Raw genomic sequence first — 20806 nt, forward strand, 5'->3', positions numbered from 1 at the left:
AGCTCGTTAGTCAATAGATGATCATGGTTTCCTGATCATGGACATTGGATGTCATTGATAACGGGATCACATCATTGGGAGAATGATATGGTGGACAAGACCCAATCCTAAGCCTAGCACTAGATCGTATTGTTCGTATGGTAATGCTTTTCTAATGTCAAGTATCTTTTCCTTCGACCGTGAGATTGTGCAACTCCCGGATACCGTAAGAGTGCTTTGGGTGTATCAAACGTCACAACGTAACTGGGTGACTATAAAGGTGCACTACGGGTACCTCCGAAAGTGTCTGTTGGGTTGGCACGAATCGAGATCGGGATTTGTCACTCCGTGTGACGGAGAGGTATCTCTGGGCCCACTCGGTAGAACATCATCATGAGCTCAATGTGACTAAGGAGTTAGTCACACGATGACGTGCTACGGAACGAGTAAAGAGACTTACCGGTGACGAGATTGAACAAGGTATAGGTATACCGACGATCGAATCTCGGGCAAGTTCTATACCGACAGACAAAGGGAATCGTATACGGGATTGATTGAATCCTTGACGTCGTGGTTCATCCGATGAGATCATCGTGGAGCTAGTGGGAGCCACCATGGGTATCCAGACCCCGCTGATGGTTATTGGCCAGAGAGGTGTCTCGGTCATGTCTGCCTGTCTCCCGAACCCGTAGGGTCTACACACTTAAGGTTCGATGACGCTAGGGTTATAGGGAATTGTTATATGAGATTACCGAAAGTTGTTTGGAGTCCCGGATGAGATCCCGGACGTCACGAGGAGCTCCGGAATGGTCCGGAGGTAAAGATTGATATATAGGACGGATGGTTTCGGACACCGGAAGTGTTTCGGGCATCACCGGTAACGTACCGGGACCACCGAAGGGGGGCTGCGACCCCAAGAGGTAAGATGGGCTAAGTGGGGGTGGGAACCAGCCCCTAGTTGGGCTGGTGCGCCTCCCCACTCAGCCCATGGCGCAGGGGAAAGAAAAAGAGGGGGGGAACCCTAACTTAGGTGGGCCTTAGGCCCACCAGAGGGGTGCGCCACCCCCTCCTCCCCATCTGGCCGCCACAAACCCCATCTGGGAGGGCTGCCGCACCCCCTAGGGTGGGAACCCTAGGGGTGGCACCCCCTCTCCCCTTCCCCTATATATAGTGGGCACTTTTGGCCTTTGGAGGACACAGTTTTCCCTCTCCCTCGGCGCAGCCTGCACTTCTCCCTCCTCCTCTCTGCCGGCGCTTGGCGAAGCCCTGCCGGGAGACCTCGTCTCTCCACCGACACCACGCCGTCGTGTTGCTGGACTTCTTCCCCAACCTCTCCCTCCTCCTTGCTGGATCAAGGTGCGGGAGACGTCACCGGGCTGCACGTGTGTTGAACGCGGAGGTGCCGTTGTTTGGCACTAGATCGGAATCGCCGCGAGTACGACTCCATCAACCGCGTTCTAGCAAACGCTTCCGCTTAGCGATCTTCAAAGGTATGAAGATGCTCTTACCCCTCTCTCGTTGCTGGTCTCTCCATAGGAAGATCTGAACATGCGTAGGAAATTTTTTGAATTTATGCTACGTTACCCAACAGTGGTATCAGAGCCAGGTTTTCTATGCGTAGATTCTATGCACGAGTAGAACACAAAAGTTGTGGGCGATGGTTTGTCAATTTGCTTGCCGTTACTAGTCTTATTCTTTTCCGGCGGTATTGTGGGATGAAGCGGCCCGGACCGACCTTACACGTACGCTTACGTGAGACTGGTTCCACCGACAGACATGCACATCGTGCATAAAGGTGGCTAGCGGGTGTCTGTCTCTCCTACTCTAGTCGGATTGGATTTGATGAAAAGGGTCCTTATGAAGGGTAAATAGCTTTGGCATATCATCGTTGTGGCTGTCACGTAGGTAAGAAGGCGTTCTTGCTAGAAACCCAAATCAGCCACGTAAAACTTGCAACAACAATTAGAGGACGTCTAGCTTGTTTTTGCAGGGTTTGACATGTGATGTGATATGGCCAAAGTTGTGATGTTGCATGTATGATGTATGAGATGATCATGTTATTGTAATAGGTTTCACGAATTGCATGTCGATGAGTATGACAACCGGCAGGAGCCATAGGAGTTGTCTTAATTTATTGTATGAGATGCAACGCCATGTGCTTGCTACTTTTTACTTCATTGCTAACGGTTAGCCATAGTAGTAGTGATAGTAGTAGTTGGCGTGACGACTTCACGGAGACACGATGATGGAGATCATGATGATGGAGATCATGGTGTCACGCCGGTGACGATGATGATCATGCGATGCCTGAAGATGGAGATCGAATGAGAAAAGATGATAATGGCCATATCATGTCACTATATGATTGCATTGTGATGTTTATCATGTTTTACATCTTATTGCTTAAAACGACGGTAGCATAATAAGATGATCCCTCCTAAAATTTCGAGAACGTATTCCCCTAAGTGTGCACCGTTGCGAAGGTTCGTTGTCTCGAAGCACCACGTGATGATCGGGTGTAATAGATTCTAACGTTCGCATACAACGGGTGTAAGCCAGATTTACACACGCGAAACACTTAGGTTGACTCGACGAGCTTAGCATGCACAGACATGACCTCGAATACAAGAGACCGAAAGGTCGAACATGAGTCGTATGGTTGAATACGATCAGCATGAAGTTGCTCACCATGGTGACTGGTCCGTCTCACGTGATGATCGGACACGGGTTAGTCAACATGGATCATGTATCACTTAGATGACTAGAGGGATGTTGATTTAAGTGGGAGTTCATACTTAATTTGATTAAATGAACTTAATTGTCATGAACTTAGTCTAAAAGTTGTCTTTATAAATATTGTAGATGTCCAACGTCAACCTCAACTTCAACGCATTCCTAGAGAAAAACAAACTGAAAGATGATGGTAGCAACTATGCGGACTGGGTTCGCAACCTGAAGCTCATCCTTGAAGCAGCTAAAAAGGCTTATGTCCTTAATGCGCCGCTAGGTGACCCTCCCACTCCCGCAGCAGCCCAGGACGTTCTAAACGTCTGGCAAGCGCGAAGTGATGACTACTCTCTGGTCAGGTGTGGCATGTTATACAGTCTAGAAACGGGGCTCCAAAGACGTTTTGAGCAACACGGGGCATATGAGATGTTCCAAGAGCTGAAGCTAGTTTTTCAAGCTCATGCCCGTGTCGAGAGGTATGAAGTCTCCGACAAGTTCTTCAGCTGTAAGATGGAGGAGAACAGTTCTGTCAGTGAGCACATACTCAAAATGTCTGGGTTACACGGTCGTCTGACTTCACTTGGAGTCGAACTTCCGGATGATGCCATCATTGACAGAATCCTCCAGTCTCTCCCACCAAGCTACAAAGGCTTTGTGCTTAACTACAACATGCAAGGGATGGAGAAAACCATTCCCGAGTTGTACTCAATGCTCAAGTCTGCAGAAGTAGAAATCAAGAAGGAGCATCAAGTGTTGATGGTCAACAAGACCACTAGTTTCAAGAAAGGCAAGGGTAAGAAGAACTTCAAGAAAGACGACAAAGCTGTTGCCGCGCCCGGTAAGCCAGATGCCGGGAAGAAGAAAAAGAACGGACCCAAGCCTGAGACTGAGTGCTTCTACTGCAAGGGAAAAGGTCACTGGAAACGGAACTGCCCCAAATACTTAGCGGACAAGAAGGCCAGCAACGTTAAAGGTATATGTGATATACATTGTTATTGATGTGTACCTTACCAGTGCTCGTAGTAGCTCCTGGGTATTTGATACCCGTGCTGTTGCTCACATTTGCAACTCAAAGCAGGAACTGTGGAATAAGCGGAGACTGGCCAAGGACGAGGTGACGATGCGCGTCGGGAATGGTTCAAAGGTCGATGTGATCGCCGTCGGCACGCTACCTCTACATCTACCGCCGGGATTAGTTTTAAACCTTAATAATTGTTATTTAGTACCAGCTTTAAGCATGAACATTGTATCAGGGTCTTGCTTAATGCGAGACGGCTACTCATTTAAGTCAGAGAATAATGGTTGTTCTATTTATATGAGTGATATGTTTTATGGTCATGCTCCGCTGGTGAATGGTTTATTCTTGATGAATCTCGATCGTGATGTTACACATATTCATAGTGTGAGTACCAAAAGATGCAAAGTTGATAATGATAGTCCCACATACTTGTGGCACTGCCGCCTTGGTCATATCAGCGTTAAGCGCATGAAGAAGCTCCATACTGATGGACTGCTAGAGTCTCTTGACTTTGAATCATTTGACACATGCGAACCGTGCCTCATGGGCAAGATGACTAAGACTCCATTCTCAGGAATAATGGAGAGAGCCACCGACTTATTGGAAATAATACATACTGATGTGTGTGGTCCAATGAACGTTGAAGCTCGCGGTGGTTATCGTTATGTTCTCACTCTCACCGATGATTTGAGTAGGTATGGGTATATCTACTTGATGAAACACAAATCTGAGACGTTTGAAAAGTTCAAGGAATTTCAGAGTGAGGTTGAGAATCAACGTGACAGAAAAATTAAATATCTACGATCTGATCGTGGAGGAGAATATTTGAGTCACGAGTTTGGCACACACCTAAGGAAGTGTGGAATTGTTTCACAACTAACGCCGCCTGGCACACCGCAGCGCAACGGAGTGTCTGAACGTCGTAATCGCACTTTATTAGATATGGTATGATCTATGATGTCTCTCACCGACTTACCGCTATCATTTTGGGGATACGCATTAGAAACTGCAGCATTCACTTTAAATAGGGCACCGTCTAAATCCGTTGAGACGACACCGTATGAACTATGGTTTGGCAAGAAACCTAAGTTGTCGTTTCTTAAAGTTTGGGGCTGCGATGCTTATGTGAAGAAACTTCAACCAGAAAAGCTCGAACCCAAAGCGGAGAAATGCGTATTCATAGGATACCCTAAGGAAACTATTGGGTATACCTTCTATCTTAGATCCGAAGGTAAAACCTTTGCTGCCAAGAACGGATCCTTTCTAGAGAAAGAGTTTCTCTCGAAAGAAGTAAGTGGGAGGAAGGTAGAACTTGATGAGGTAATTACACCCCCTCTCGAACCGGAAAGTAGCGCAGCGCAAGAAGTTGTTCCTGTGGTGCCTACACCGACTGAAGAGGAAGTTAATGATGATGATCATGAAGCTTCGGATCAAGTTACTACTGAACCGCGAAGGTCCACAAGGGTACGCTCCACACCAGAGTGGTACGGCAACCCTGTGATGGAAATCATGTTGTTAGACAACGGTGAACCTTCGAACTATGAAGAAGCGATGGCGGGCCCGGATTCCAACAAATGGCTTGAGGCCATGAAATCCGAGATAGGATCCATGTATGAGAACAAAGTATGGACTTTGGTGGACTTGCCCGATGAACGGCGAGCCATAGAAAATAAATGGATCTTCAAGAAGAAGACTGATGCAAACGGTAATGTAACCGTTTACAAAGCTCGACTTGTCGCAAAGGGTTTTCGACAAATTCAAGGAGTTGACTACGAAGAGACTTTCTCTCCCGTAGCGAAGCTGAAATCAGTCCGAATCATGTTAGCAATTGCCGCCTTTTATGATTATGAAATTTGGCAAATGGACGTCAAAACAGCATTCCTTAACGGGAATCTTAAGGAAGAGTTGTATATGATGCAACCAGAAGGTTTTGTCGATCCTAAAGGTGCTAACAAAGTATGCAAGCTCCAGCGCTCCATCTATGGGCTGGTGCAAGCATCTCGGAGTTGGAACATTCGCTTTAATGAGGTGATTAAAGCGTTTGGGTTCATACAGGTTTACGGAGAAGCCTGTCTGTACAAGAAAGTGAGTGGGAGCTCTGTAGCTTTCCTCGTACTATATGTGGATGACATATTATTGATGGGGAATGATATAGAGATGTTGGAGAGCATAAAGGCCTATTTGAATAAGAGCTTTTCAATGAAGGACCTTGGAGAAGCTGCATACATATTAGGCATCAAGATCTATAGAGATAGATCGAGACGCCTCATAGGTCTTTCGCAAAGTACATACCTTGACAAGATATTGAAGAAATTCAATATGGAAAACTCAAAGAAAGGGTTCTTGCCAGTTTTGCAAGGTATGAGATTGAGTAAGACTCAGTCGCCGACCACGACAGCAGATAGAGAGAAGATGAGTTCTGTCCCCTACGCTTCAGCCGTGGGCTCTCTAATGTATGCCATGCTGTGTACCAGACCTGATATAAACCTTGCCATAAGCTTGGTAGGGAGGTACCAAAGTAATCCCGGTGCAGAACACTGGACAGCGGTCAAGAATATCCTTAAGTACCTGAAAAGGACTAAGGAAATGTTTCTCGTTTATGGAGGTGACGAAGAGCTCGTCGTAAAGGGTTACGTCGACGCTAGCTTCGACACAGATCCGGATGACTCTAAGTCACAAACCGGATACGTATATGTGTTGAATGGTGGGGCAGTGAGCTGGTGCAGCAGCAAGCAAGAAGTCGTGGCAGCATCTACATGTGAAGCGGAGTACATAGCTGCTTCAGAAGCGGCTCATGAAGGAATTTGGATGAAGGAGCTCATCACCGACCTTGGAGTGGTTCCAAGCGCGTCGGGTCCTATGACACTCTTCTGTGATAACACTGGAGCCATTGCCATAGCCAAGGAGCCCAGGTTTCACCGGAAGACGAAGCACATCAAGCGCCGCTACAACTCCATCCAGGACCATGTCCAAACTGGAGTGATAGATATTTGTGAAGTACACACGGATCTGAATATTGCAGACCCGTTGACTAAACCTCTTCCACGAGCAAAACATGATCAGCACCATAATGCTATGGGTGTTCGATACATCACAATGTAACTAGATTATTGTCTCTAGTGCAAGTGGGAGACTGTTGGAAATATGCCCTAGAGGCAATAATAAAATGGTTATTATCACATTTCCTTGTTCATGATAATCGTCTATCGTTCATGCTATAATTGTATTAACAGGAAACAGTAATACATGTGTGAATGAATAGATCACAATGTGTCCCTAGCAAGCCTCTAGTTAGCTAGCTCGTTAGTCAATAGATGATCATGGTTTCCTGATCATGGACATTGGATGTCATTGATAACGGGATCACATCATTGGGAGAATGATATGGTGGACAAGACCCAATCCTAAGCCTAGCACTAGATCGTATTGTTCGTATGGTAATGCTTTTCTAATGTCAAGTATCTTTTCCTTCGACCGTGAGATTGTGCAACTCCCGGATACCGTAGGAGTGCTTTGGGTGTATCAAACGTCACAACGTAACTGGGTGACTATAAAGGTGCACTACGGGTACCTCCGAAAGTGTCTGTTGGGTTGGCACGAATCGAGATCGGGATTTGTCACTCCGTGTGACGGAGAGGTATCTCTGGGCCCACTCGGTAGAACATCATCATGAGCTCAATGTGACTAAGGAGTTAGTCACACGATGACGTGCTACGGAACGAGTAAAGAGACTTACCGGTGACGAGATTGAACAAGGTATAGGTATACCGACGATCGAATCTCGGGCAAGTTCTATACCGACAGACAAAGGGAATCGTATACGGGATTGATTGAATCCTTGACGTCGTGGTTCATCCGATGAGATCATCGTGGAGCTAGTGGGAGCCACCATGGGTATCCAGACCCCGCTGATGGTTATTGGCTAGAGAGGTGTCTCGGTCATGTCTGCCTGTCTCCCGAACCCGTAGGGTCTACACACTTAAGGTTCGATGACGCTAGGGTTATAGGGAATTGTTATATGAGATTACCGAAAGTTGTTCGGAGTCCCGGATGAGATCCCGGACGTCACGAGGAGCTCCGGAATGGTCCGGAGGTAAAGATTGATATATAGGACGGATGGTTTCGGACACCGGAAGTGTTTCGGGCATCACCGGTAACGTACCGGGACCACCGGGACCACCGGAGGTGGTCCCGGGGGACCACCGAAGGGGGGCTGCGACCCCAAGAGGTAAGATGGGCTAAGTGGGGGTGGGAACCAGCCCCTAGTTGGGCTGGTGCGCCTCCCCACTCAGCCCATGGCGCAGGGGAAAGAAAAAGAGGGGGGGAACCCTAACTTAGGTGGGCCTTAGGCCCACCAGAGGGGTGCGCCACCCCCTCCTCCCCATCTGGCCGCCAAAAACCCCATCTGGGAGGGCTGCCGCACCCCCTAGGGTGGGAACCCTAGGGGTGGCACCCCCTCTCCCCTTCCCCTATATATAGTGGGCACTTTTGGCCTTTGGAGGACACAGTTTTCCCTCTCCCTCGGCGCAGCCTGCACTTCTCCCTCCTCCTCTCTGCCGGCGCTTGGCGAAGCCCTGCCGGGAGACCTCGTCTCTCCACCGACACCACGCCGTCGTGTTGCTGGACTTCTTCCCCAACCTCTCCCTCCTCCTTGCTGGATCAAGGTGCGGGAGACGTCACCGGGCTGCACGTGTGTTGAACGCGGAGGTGCCGTTGTTCGGCACTAGATCAGAATCACCGCGAGTACGACTCCATCAACCGCGTTCTAGCAAACGCTTCCGCTTAGCGATCTTCAAAGGTATGAAGATGCTCTTACCCCTCTCTCGTTGCTGGTCTCTCCATAGGAAGATCTGAACATGCGTAGGAATTTTTTTGAATTTATGCTACGTTACCCAACAGCTAGTTCTAGTCAGACAGTGAGATCCCCTACCTTGCATCAGGAGAATCTGCAAGAGCAACAAACCAGAAATGAGTTGTTGAGGAAGCAGTTGGAGTTAGAGAAACAAAAAACCAAACAGTGTGAAGAAATTCAGGGACAAAACTTACCTCCATTGAAAGTTCAGAGACAGTCTTTTCCTCCTGGTTATGATAATCAGTAGAGTAATGAGAATGCTAGTCCTATTGGTACTCCTGGTAGTGCAAGAGATGGAGGTGAAACCCCTGTTTTCAATACATTTTACCAAGGTAATAGAGATAGTCAAATGTGGCAGGGTTATTATAGAACCTATGAGCAAGACATGCAAGCTCAGTTCATGAAGTCATTAACCAAAGGCCCTAAAATGGAATTTCCTAAGTTTGATGGAACTGATCCTGTTGGATGCATCAAACAATGCAACAAATACTTTCAGATGTCTGCAGCTCCAGAAGAATATAAGGTTTCTCTTGCTCAGCTATACATTGTGGGTGATGCTGATACTTGGCTCAGAAGGTCTTGTATCCTGAAGAAACAGTTGAGCTGGAAACAGTTTGGAGCTGAACTAGTCAAAAGATTTTATGAACAAGGATCTTATGATCTCACAGAGAAATTTAATTCTGCCAAGCAAGGCAGTAACACTGTGGCTGAATATAATAAGCTGTTTGAAGATCTGATGGTTGATATCCAGGAAGAAAACCATGAGTTAAATGAACTCTGGTTTGTGAGATGTTTTGTGAATGGGTTAAGGAATGGAATTAAATTTCAAGTCACGCCTTTAAGACCACAAACACTCACTGATGCCTATTGGTTAGCTAGGGATGTTGAACCTTGTCATCCTCATGTGTCAACTTGGGCCAAGAAGAACAATGTTCCTTACTCCAACTTTTACAACAGGCCTAATACAAGCAGCACTGTGGGCAAACAAGTAGCTACTACTTCAGTGGCTACTGTGACAACAAATCCACCAAAGTCTAATGAGAGCTACCAAAGAGTTAGGAAGCTTGGAGAATGCTGGAGATGTGGAGATAAATGGGTTCATGGACACAAGTGCAAGTTAGTTCCTAATCTACACATGATGCAACAAGAGGCAGATGAACAATTAGCACAGGAGCTGGAAGAAAATTCCAATCAAGAACAACCTGAAGTTATTTCTGAAGAAGAACAAGCCATGTTCATATCTGCTTTTGCTATGGGACAACAACTCACTGTGCCTACACCCACAATCATCATACACATCAATGGGAAAAGAGTTGTGGCCTTACTTGACTCTAGGAGTACATCATCCTTTTTAAATCAGGACTTTGCAGTAAAAGCAAACTGCCAATTAATCCCAGTTAAACCCAGACTGATAGCTGTAGCAGGAGGAGGAACACTAGTGTCTGAAGCAGTGATACCACAATGCACATTTCAGTTGGGCAAGTTGAAGCTACAACACAGTTTCAGATCTATTAATCTACCCAATCATGATGCTATTCTAGAATATGATTGGTTTACAGCTGTAAGTCCAGTAGCCTTTGATATACCAAAACAACTATTCAGCTTTACAATGGAAGGACAACAGACAGTGACCACTGCCATGTTTACTAATGCTGAAAGCCTGAAGGAAGTGAAAGAAGAGAAAATGGAAAAACTGCTGGATAAGGGAGTGGAAGTATTTTTAGTACAAATCAACAACATTATGATGAATGCACCAGAGGGTTGCAAAACTCCTCCACAAGTACAGAAACTACTGCTTGAATATGCTGATCTTTTTGAAGAACCAAAAAGCCTTCCTCCCCACAGGGCTTTGGATCATACAATTCCATTAATGCCAGGGGCTACTCCTCCTCAGGTCAGACCTTATAGAGTACCACATCATCAGAAACAGGAAATGGAAGATCAAATCAAGAAGCTCTTAGCTGCTCATTTTATCAGACACAGTCAAAGTCCTTATGCAGCTCCAGTCATACTAGTGAAGAAAAAGGATGGTTCAATGAGACTTTGTACTGATTTCAGAAGATTGAATGCTCTAACAGTTAAAAACAAATTTCCAATTCCTGTCATTGAAGATCTATTGGATGAATTACATGGATCTACATATTTTTCCAAGTTGGATTTAAGGTCTGGCTACCACCAAATAAGAATGAAACCTGAGGATATTCCCAAAACTGCTTTCAGAACTTTTCTAGGGCATTTTGAATACTTAGTCATGCCCTTTGGTCTGTCCAATGCACCTGGCACATTTCAGGAATTAATGAACACTGTTTTTGCACCTCATCTGAGAAAATTTGTGCTAGTTTTCTTTGATGATATACTGATCTTCAGTAAGAATTTCAAAGAACATTTGGAGCATATCAAAATAGTATTGGAAACATTAAAAACTCACAACCTTTTTGCTAAGTTGTCCAAGTGTGTATTTGCTGCTCAACAAGTGGAATACTTGGGACATGTGATTTCTGTAGAAGGAGTAGCAACAGACCCTAAGAAAATATTTGCAATTGTTGAATGGCCTACTCCTGATACAGTAACTAAACTCAGGAGTTTCTTAGGACTGGCTGGTTACTACAGGAGGTTCATTAAAGGATATGGAGTAATTTGCAGACCACTTCATGATGTGTTAAAGAAAGGAAAATTTTCCTGGCAGGCAGCTCAAGATGCAGCTTTCAAACAATTGCAAGAAGCACTCATATCTGCTCCAGTACTAGCACTGCCTAATTTCAGCAAGCCATTTGTGTTAGAAACTGATGCTTCAGGAAAAGGAATAGGAGCTGTTTTGATGCAAGAGGGCAGGCCAATACCTTACTATAGTTCCGCTCTCTGTCCTAGGAATGCTGCTCTATCAACATATGAGAAAGAAGCTCTGGCTATTTTAGAAGCTCTGAAGAGATGGAGACACTACCTGTTGGGCAATGACCTGACAATCAAGACTGATCAACAATCTCTAAAATTTATCACTGATCAAAAGCTTACTGAGGGCATACAACACAAATTGATGATGAAACTGCTTGAATTTAACTTCACAATTCAGTACAAAAAGGGAGTTTTTAACAAAGTGGCAGATGCTCTGTCTAGAGTACTTCCTGGCTGTATGGAAATATCAGTAGCCACTCCCACTTGGGCACAAGATCTGGTTGACAGCTATCAACAGGATAAAGATAGTAAAGTATTGTTGGAAAGGTTGTTGTTACAAAAAGATCAAACTGATTCTGATTATACTCTGCATTCAGGCATCATCAGATTCAAGGGAAAATTTTTGGTGGGTAACATACCTACACTGAGACAGAAACTACCAGCTTTACACAGTTCACCAGTAGGGGGACATTCTGGCAATAGAGACACTTATCAAAGAGTTAAACATATATTCTATTGGCCTGGTTTAAAGAAATCAGTGGAGGAATTTATTGCTTCTTGTCCTATATGTGAGAGAGCTAAACATGAGAACTGCCTCCAACCTGGATTATTAGATCCCCTACCTGTAGCAAATTTAGCTTGGCAACATATATCCATGGATTTTATTGAAGGATTACCAGTATCAAAAGGATATGATGTGATCATGGTAGTGGTAGACAGATTCACTAAGTATGCACTCTATCCCAGTTTTTCATGTGAGCCAGCTCAAGAAACATGTGGGATCTCACTCTATCCCTAGTCCTAATCTACCAATGGTACATGCTGATGGCTCAATCAAGATGGGTCCTGCTGCAGTTCTTCAGGTTCGACAGATTCCGAGACAGAACATGCCTGTAGTTCAGTGGCAAGTGCAGTGGGAAAACATGTCATCAGAAGAAGCTACTTGGGAAGATGCAGATTTCATCAAGTACACCTTTCCGGAATTCTTCAAAGCGACGACATCACAATGGCGTCAAGACGCGAACACGCTGTGAGGACACGTCGTGTCTAAGGAGGGAGCAATGTCAGGACCATCTTCAGAAGAACACTGCATTCGTCAGTTAACACTTCGTCCTTCGACAGTTATCCAACGGCTGTGAGCGTAGCTCATACGAAGACGCGTGCTAGCCGTTGGATATGTCCTGTTCACGGTCCATTGCCGTATTTACTGTTACCTTTGCCGTTGTTTCCCTGTTAGTTACTGCAGTTAAACTTTGTCCTATAAAGCTGGCGGGGCTGTGGCTGAGCGAGGCATTGATTTTCCATGTGATTTGCTTTAAGCAAGGAATATTCCCTATAGATCAATACATCTCCGATCGGAGCTAAACTTTCCCCTTCTTTTCTCGCAAGAACACCACCTATTTGGCCTTCGGGTCTTGACAGAGGCTCCATGAACTCCTCCCATATACTACTGTATGTCGTGGCCGTCGTTGCAGTCTTGCACACTGATTTGGGTCTGTGGACCGCCAGCCGGTGGTAAAAACCGTTGGAGAACAGGGTTTCCACACATCTATGGCACCACCGACTAATATAGTAGATGATGATGTTTCATCACTCAATTTTTCAGCGTGTTATTGTGTGGATGGAAGGCGAATATACTGATTTGGTTTCGTCGATCATCAGCCAGCGGTCAACGGATAACAAATTTTGCATCTGTGTGAGACAGAGTGAAAGCCATCCAGGGGAAGTTGGTTGTATCACCATATAGGTTTTCAGTTAAATGGAAGCCAGCCAGGAGCCATGCTCCTTTTACCGAGAGAAAAAAAAGAGGGCGCAATAGCGCTTATCTTCCTACATCTTATGGGTGGAAGCCATTCTCCCGCCCATCCATGCCTAAGCGCTGCCGCACCAGTCACTGGTATATATATATAGCTGGCGTTTCATCGCTCAATTTTTCAGTGCGTTGTCGGGTGGAATTTCCATGTCCTTGAGAACTGTAAGGTGGCCTTTTGCTCTCCTTTTGCACCGCTGTGTGATTCAGAAAAGTTTTATGTACCTCATAGTGTGTTCGGTGCTTGCAAACTTTTGTGCAGTCCTATATGTGCGTGAGGCAGCCGACGGGGTTGTTGGATGTATCACCATATCGGTTTTCTGTCAAAATGAAATGTGGGATCCATGCTCCTTTTATGTCAAAAAAGTAATGATACAGTAGCGCTTGTCTTTGTTGTACATGTTATGGGCAAAAGATTATTTAGCTCAGTCTTGAAACCTTATCTTGTTTAGTTTCTTACTCTTTTCCGGTCTAGTTCAATCTTCTTTATCATGATACCATGTCTCTTCATTTAATCTGGTCTGCTGCAACCACTTCTTCTGACGGATACGATATGATCAGTTTACCCCTGATGAAAACTTAAAGATTATGTTTGATTTCGTACATTTATTCACGAGATTAAGCTTCTTGGTCTCATATGGAGAAGCAATTTTGAGAGGTACGCTCTGCTTCTGCTCTGTTATTGTATGTTCTTGTCCATTCTTCTGGTTTGTCTGAAACTGTTCCCAGATCATTTGGTGTATTTAAAATTCAGTTTACGGCTAGAAGTAAGCATAGACTCGGCCGGATGAATTCCAGCCAGGTGAATTCATTTTTCAAGGGGCTGTTGCCCGAGATGAATTCAAGCAAATCTGTATGAGAAATATACACTAAAAAGGTGGTACAAATCAAGAAAATTACCGATCCTGAAAAGGACATTTAATGCAGTCCTCAGTAGCTATGTGCAGTTTAGAACTTCTTCTGATGTAAGCTTCTTGTTCGCTAGCGTAGCTGGAGATCTGAAGAAGTGGTCGTAGCAAATCTATAACCTGGCCCCAAATTCTCAGAAGTACTCAATTGTGCAGTTGTGCATGTTAGATACATTTCTTCTGATCTAAGACCTGGAAACATTGTTGGGAGCCTCGGATCTAATAGTAAGCGCATATCACCAAGTTTTTAACAGATTGCATCACATTAACTTTTTGCAGGTCATCTTCAGGGCTACCGCCTTGATCCGCACGTGGTCCTTACTCACTCCTGTGGAAACCAGGGAGCCTTTGGTTACTGGGTGTGTCCGATGGGAGATGGCAGCTCAGGTTATCTTCAACCGATATGAATGGCGGCATGCTAATAGGATTGGACTTTAGTCTAGCCTATCCGTGGGATATAGTCGGTTTTTGGGCGGTCTAAGCGCCATGTAACTCTTTTTTGTTTCTTCAATTATCACGCTACTTTGTATTTTTCCAGACTATTTCGTTTCGCAATAAAATGGCTGTATGCATCACTCGATGCAGAGGCCGGGGCAACGCCTCCTTTTCGAAAAAAAATCACCAACTCGTTAAATGACCTGTAATTCCTAGCTCCGTAAGAAACAGGACCATGTACTTGAACCCACAAATTTACGAATATAGCGAGCCTTTAAACCTATCCCCTTCTGTGTAGTTCCTCATCGCCCCAAAGCCCCCCCGACTATGCCAGTGTGTGATCCTTATCAATCCTGTAGGGATCCGCCTCACTCACCCAACGTTTCATCAACGTGCAGTTGTGCATGTTAGATACACTTCTTCTGGTTGATTTATGACTTTTGAGTAACAGTTACACTGATAAGTCATCTGCATGTTTCAGATTATGTGTACTAATGATATGATACCCCACTGTGGAAATTCAACCGTCCATGCTTTGCACACGGGTGTTAAGTACACAACTATTGGAATCCAGGCACATAGAGAAAATATTTGTTTACTTATTATTACAAGCACAAGTACTCTGAAGAAATAAAGTTACATGCCAAGAACAAAACACACCGAAACTTGCATGCCATGGTTCTGAACAAACATATGCTGAAGTAGTGACAAAGCTGCTTCATTTCGTTTCAGCTCATCCCATATTTGGTGCTTCTTGTCATGAGTCGTTCTGGAGCTTCTGTGCAATTGCAGCCCAACCGAAGATAAGTACGAAGGGCCAAAGTTCTATAAATTTGACATTGACGCGCCTTGCTAACCATTTTAGTACACGCATTGCTCCCATCCGAAGGTATAACGGTCGTGCAAGGATACCTAACTCCAGTAAAAAATCAAGACTTCCATATAGCACTACGAGAGGACTAAGCACATAGATCACAATGCCAGTAGCATGAGCAACCGGAGCTAGCATCATATACACACCCAGTGCAAAAGCAGCAGACAAGCATGTGACTGAACTAGACAGAGTAAATTACCAAAAACTACCACATTTCGCGCAACCGTGTCCAATAGCTACCACTTTACGATTTTGTACGGAAAACTATCAAAGTTTTCCTAATCTGTGGCAAAAAACTACCAAACTTCTTAACTGCTTGATTTAGCTTTTTTAATCGTTTTTCTGACAAGGCTGGCCCACATGTCAGGTGCCAGCATGGCCCCGCGCATTTCATCGAACAGCTTCAGCGCGAGCCGCGTCGGCGCTCACCGCGCTGCTCGCGGGTGTGGCCGGCTGCGGAGCCGTAGTACTCCCTGCCGTCGGGAAGGACATGAAGGTCCTCGCGCCAGGGGAGTTCTCCGCCGCCGCCTCCATCCCGCTCCCCGTCGGGTCCGTCCTCGTGCTCAACGGCAATTAGAAAAGTTAGAGTGCAAACATGGTAGATAAACGAAAAGAGATATTGAAAGTACTAAAATGAATATTGTTTAGTTGTATGAACCACCGTAGTGAACTAAAAATTGACCGACAATACCGAGCAATCTATTAATCATCATGAAAAGGGTTTACATTGTCACTTCCAAGTAGCTTCCTAAAAGCACCAAGGTATTCATCTCACCAAGGTTCATGAATACCTAATTTTCTTGCCAATGTAGCTAGATCATGTGCTACTTTATTACTCTCTCCCAACGTCTTTTACAACGAAATTAGTTAACAAACTCTTTAAATAACCGATTTGGCTGCTCCCAGCGAGTGACTAGGAGATACTTCAAATCGCACGGGCTAAGATTCGATGCAGGCAAGGCATCTAAACAAACTGAAAAAACCTCAAGACGACAACTATCTACACTTCGAGGCGTGTGATTTCGAAGGACGCGGATGGACCCAACGCCGTGTGATTTCGAAGGAGGCGGATGGACCCGACGTCGACGATCCGAACGACCCTTCCCGCTCCACCGAGTAGGCCACCAGCAGCTTCACCACATGCCGGTACCGCCTCCGGTACGCCGGGAACTTGGACATGCTCCTCACTATCCCCACCATCCTGCAAGCAACAACATCATCATCAAGAAGAAAAACAGCAACAATCTGACAGACATTACCAACAGAAACAACCACTGACATCTCAAATGAAACACTAAAACACAAATAAGCAGTTGCAGGAGACAACACAGCTTCTACTGATCGCCTGGATTTGTGCCATCCTCACGGGATCACGGGGTGTCTCGGCGCCGTTATCCCACACGTCTGCACCAGCAGTAGCAGAACTACTGCCGACGAAAAGAGTCGACCTCTCTAGGAACCTCACTTCCTGCTCAGTCATCTTCAACACCTACATCTGATCCTTGAGCACCAGCACGGGGTGGAAGAACCAGTCCAGCAGCAGGTCCTGCGGCCGGTTCTGCTGATCGACCTCCACGCCGTTGCCGAGAAGTAGCCCCGTGGAACCAGCCTTGATCGAGTGGAGGACGGTGCACAACATATCATAAGAAGGCAGTCCCAGGTTTATCGTCTCGTTGCCACTGTCTTTTGTTCTTAGCCACTCTGTCAGGTCAACACTGGTTATGACATTCAAATTCAGTAGGTCCCTGCCCCTTTGCTCACATGACTTCATAACGTTTTCCCATATCTGCAGATCAGAGAGAATGATTAGGAATTCAGGCAGGACTTGACAGTTGACACTCAAGATGAAACACCATGTACACTGCGGTGCTGAAAAATATTTCAATCCACTGCCTCGCACGTACACCAAAGTTAAACCTAGTACATCTAATTATATGTTTCTGCTTCACATATACATCTCATGACATTCAAGTACACTATTTGTTCAGGCTCGTCTATGATCTATCCATTATATATTTGACAGCAAAGTTAAAAGAAGCTTCCACTTTGCTCTGAGAGGATAGAGATTCCAACATTGATCAGAGAGGAAGATGAAGGAATGATACTACTTATTTGGGTTTGGTACAGATTATATGGATAGATATTAGGGAGCATACAGTTGTCCAACACCTTTTCTAGGCAGAAGGTGCTGCCAACTTCTCATATCTTTGAATTAAAGTCTGTATCCTAATTGTGGCCACTGGCCAAGTCAGTAGCTACCATACAATATTGTAAGTTTAGAAGGCCAGCATTCCTTCTTTTATGTGCCTCTTTTGATCGGCACATCACGACATTACCTCATTTAAATCGAGCCCCCCAAACCTAAGGAACAATAGATTCAACAGCTATACTGTTCAACTATTCCTTCTGTTGTTATTTCATCCTTGCATATACAACACTTCCTCAGTTAGAGAGCTAGCTCGCCTAATCTAAGAGATCATGGACCCCAACAGCTAACACAATTTCATTTCTGATGGTACCATCTCATTTATGGCATTACTACCTCACTTGGGGCTAGCTCACACCTAATCTATAGATCATGGATGCGAGAATAAAAATGTATAGATATGCACCAAAGAGGAAGCATGGATCGCAAAGCGTATCCATTGCCTTTTCTTCCCAGACATGTGAAGAACATTGATGGTACTGAAACAATGAATGCACTTGTTACCAAGTCTGAGTATTTTTCACAAATTTTCCTCAAAGAGGGAGCTCGAGCTGCATACATATAGTGACGTTTCTTGGTATGAGACGGGGGTTTGGTAAGAAGTAAACATAGGTGACAAACGGGCCTGGACCATTTTGACCTCTTGTATGGCCTCCCTGACGGATCTCGCCGGAACCAAAGTCGGAACCAACATTGCTGGTGCTTCACTGGATGAACCAGGGTGCTCACCTCCCCTAACAAAAACATTTGGCCGGACCGAGAACTCGGCGGAATCGGACGATTTCCTCTTCCGATAGGATGGCCTGGTGGAAAACACTTGCACCGTGAGGGATGAATAAAGCAGCACATAACAAAGTACAGTAAGCTACTACAGTACAACCCAAAGTTTTCAAAAACAACATAGGAGAACACTTTACTTTGGAAGAACAGTGCCTTCGCGAAGGTAAAGCCAGTCGTTGGTGACTTGGTGTACTCGTCAAACTTGGCGACCATGGTCACCACGTACGAAGCCCCCCTCTGGAACGACTTCTCCTGCGACGTCAAACAATCTTGAGCACATCAGGCAATCTCTTTCGCGCGTAATATGAAATCGGACGCGTGGGGGACGGGCAAGAAATGGCATTGATGCACGGTGGCAGCGGCAAGAAAGAGACCTGGTAGACGATGACCGCTCCGTAGAGACCCACGAAAATGCTGGAGACGACGGCCAGCAGGACGCTCCCAACCACCACCAGGGGCCAGAAAAGGATGGCCAGGCCGGCGATGGGCACGCAGCTTGATGAGGTCGTGCAGCAGCCTCTGCCAGCCCTTGAAGAGCATGTAGGGGCTCTTGATCAGCGCGATCACCGTGTAGAGCGGTATGTCCACGATCAACCCCAGGAGGCCAACGAGTATGCATGACGGCACGTCCAGCAGCCTGCACAAAACAGAACACGTTTTTCAGCGTGATTTTAGGCGTTCGCCATCACTTTTCTTTTTTCTTTTCTTGAGGGAGCATTCACGGTCACTTTCAGTGTCAAGCTTGAAGCTTGTGAGCATGAGGGGGAGATCGACCCAGACCAACAGGCTTTACTATGCTTCGTTAGAGCAGTCTAGAACGGTATGCTGGCAGAGAATGCTTTTCTTATGAGAAATATATTGAAAAATAAGCACGTCCTTGTCACACAAGACCACAATACGAAACAAAATATCTTGTCACACAAGATCAGAATATGGGACAAAATCAGCTTCAGACAGGTCATCCAGTGCTACTAATATCAACATGCTGGAGAAGGAGACGGGACGGACCTGCTGCCAGGGGACAATGGGACTCAAGTAGAACCCCACGTAAATTACCTCTTGCGGAGGAGCACCCGAGTGCGTACATTCACGATGCCGTCCTCGAAGCTAAAAATGCAGGCGCGGGCATGTCCAACTCCGGTGTTGGCCAGTGCTAGGAAATAAGTGGGAGTGTCATCGCGCTCGAGCACCTTGTATTAGTACTACAAACTTCATCAGTGCACGTAATGAGCAACCTAGAGATTTATGCATACCACCTTATTCTATTTCTTTATTCCAGTTCGGTTTAGTAAAATAATCTTGTAATATACAATATCTGGTTGTCATGAAAACTCTATCTTATATAACTAAAATAAAATACCTTGTCACTTCTGTTAATTGCACAGGAGGCATCAAGCTTATTACCCTTAAGAGAGAAGTAATTGACATTTCAGTTTCATCAAAGTATTCTGATGCCACCTAATTGCTAGCGCCGCGCAAAGGCCTGCAATCAATCGCGATGCTCATCCCCTGGATGATTTGAAAACACCGGAACGAATGCGCCTTCGACAATGCGCGACCCTCAGTAGACACATTAGTGGATAAGATCAGAGATGAGGCCAAGTGTTGGGCACTCGCTGGGGCACAAGGACTACGGGTTGTCCTGCCCACATCCTGGGATGTACACTAACCGGGCGCACGACCCATGTATAACCAGCCTCATAGGAGGATTGTACTTTCCATCTTTTCAATGAAATGAAACACAAAGAGTCTTTTGCGTTTTCTCGAGAAAAAAAGACTGCATAGCATTATGAGTGGACAACTTAAAGGATTGCTAGCTGCCACCTTCCATAAATCACCTAACTGACCATATTGAACTGTGTAAAGTGCCTTAAGTATCCGTCACTTTGCAAAATTTGACCATCTTTTAGGACGCGTTGTTTCGTAATATTATTTTCAGTGAGAAAATCAGGATTGTAGGTATAGCAATATAACAATCACATGGCTATGGGCCTCTACTTGTTGACAAAGAGGTTAAGAATCATAGTGTGTCATTTATTATGGGTATGCATGCTTCAATATCATTAACTATTTCGTAGCTTTTGGTACCTCCTTGATATCAATGATACATGCACATCATGGGCTAGGGAAAATATTGCAGACTCGAGGGGTTATCAAACTACAATGTTATGATTCAGCAGCAATATTTTCAGAGTAAAGAGATTTACCTCAACATTGTCACCATAAAGATTAAGCTGGTGGTTCTCATTGTTGAACACTTGGGCAGGATAATTATTCCGAGGATTACAAGCCATATCATCCGCCAACATAAGTATTATCCTCTCG

The 20806-nt window shown here is 45.3% G+C and overlaps 1 pseudogene; it reads right to left on the bottom strand.

The window, feature by feature from the left end:
* Positions 1-16225: 16225 nt before the first annotated feature.
* Positions 16226-20183, bottom strand: LOC123395152 (annotated as a pseudogene).
* Positions 20184-20806: the final 623 nt, after the last annotated feature.

This window comes from Hordeum vulgare, chromosome 1H (assembly GCF_904849725.1).
Source record: "Hordeum vulgare subsp. vulgare chromosome 1H, MorexV3_pseudomolecules_assembly, whole genome shotgun sequence".
Taxonomy (NCBI): Eukaryota; Viridiplantae; Streptophyta; class Magnoliopsida; order Poales; family Poaceae; genus Hordeum; species Hordeum vulgare.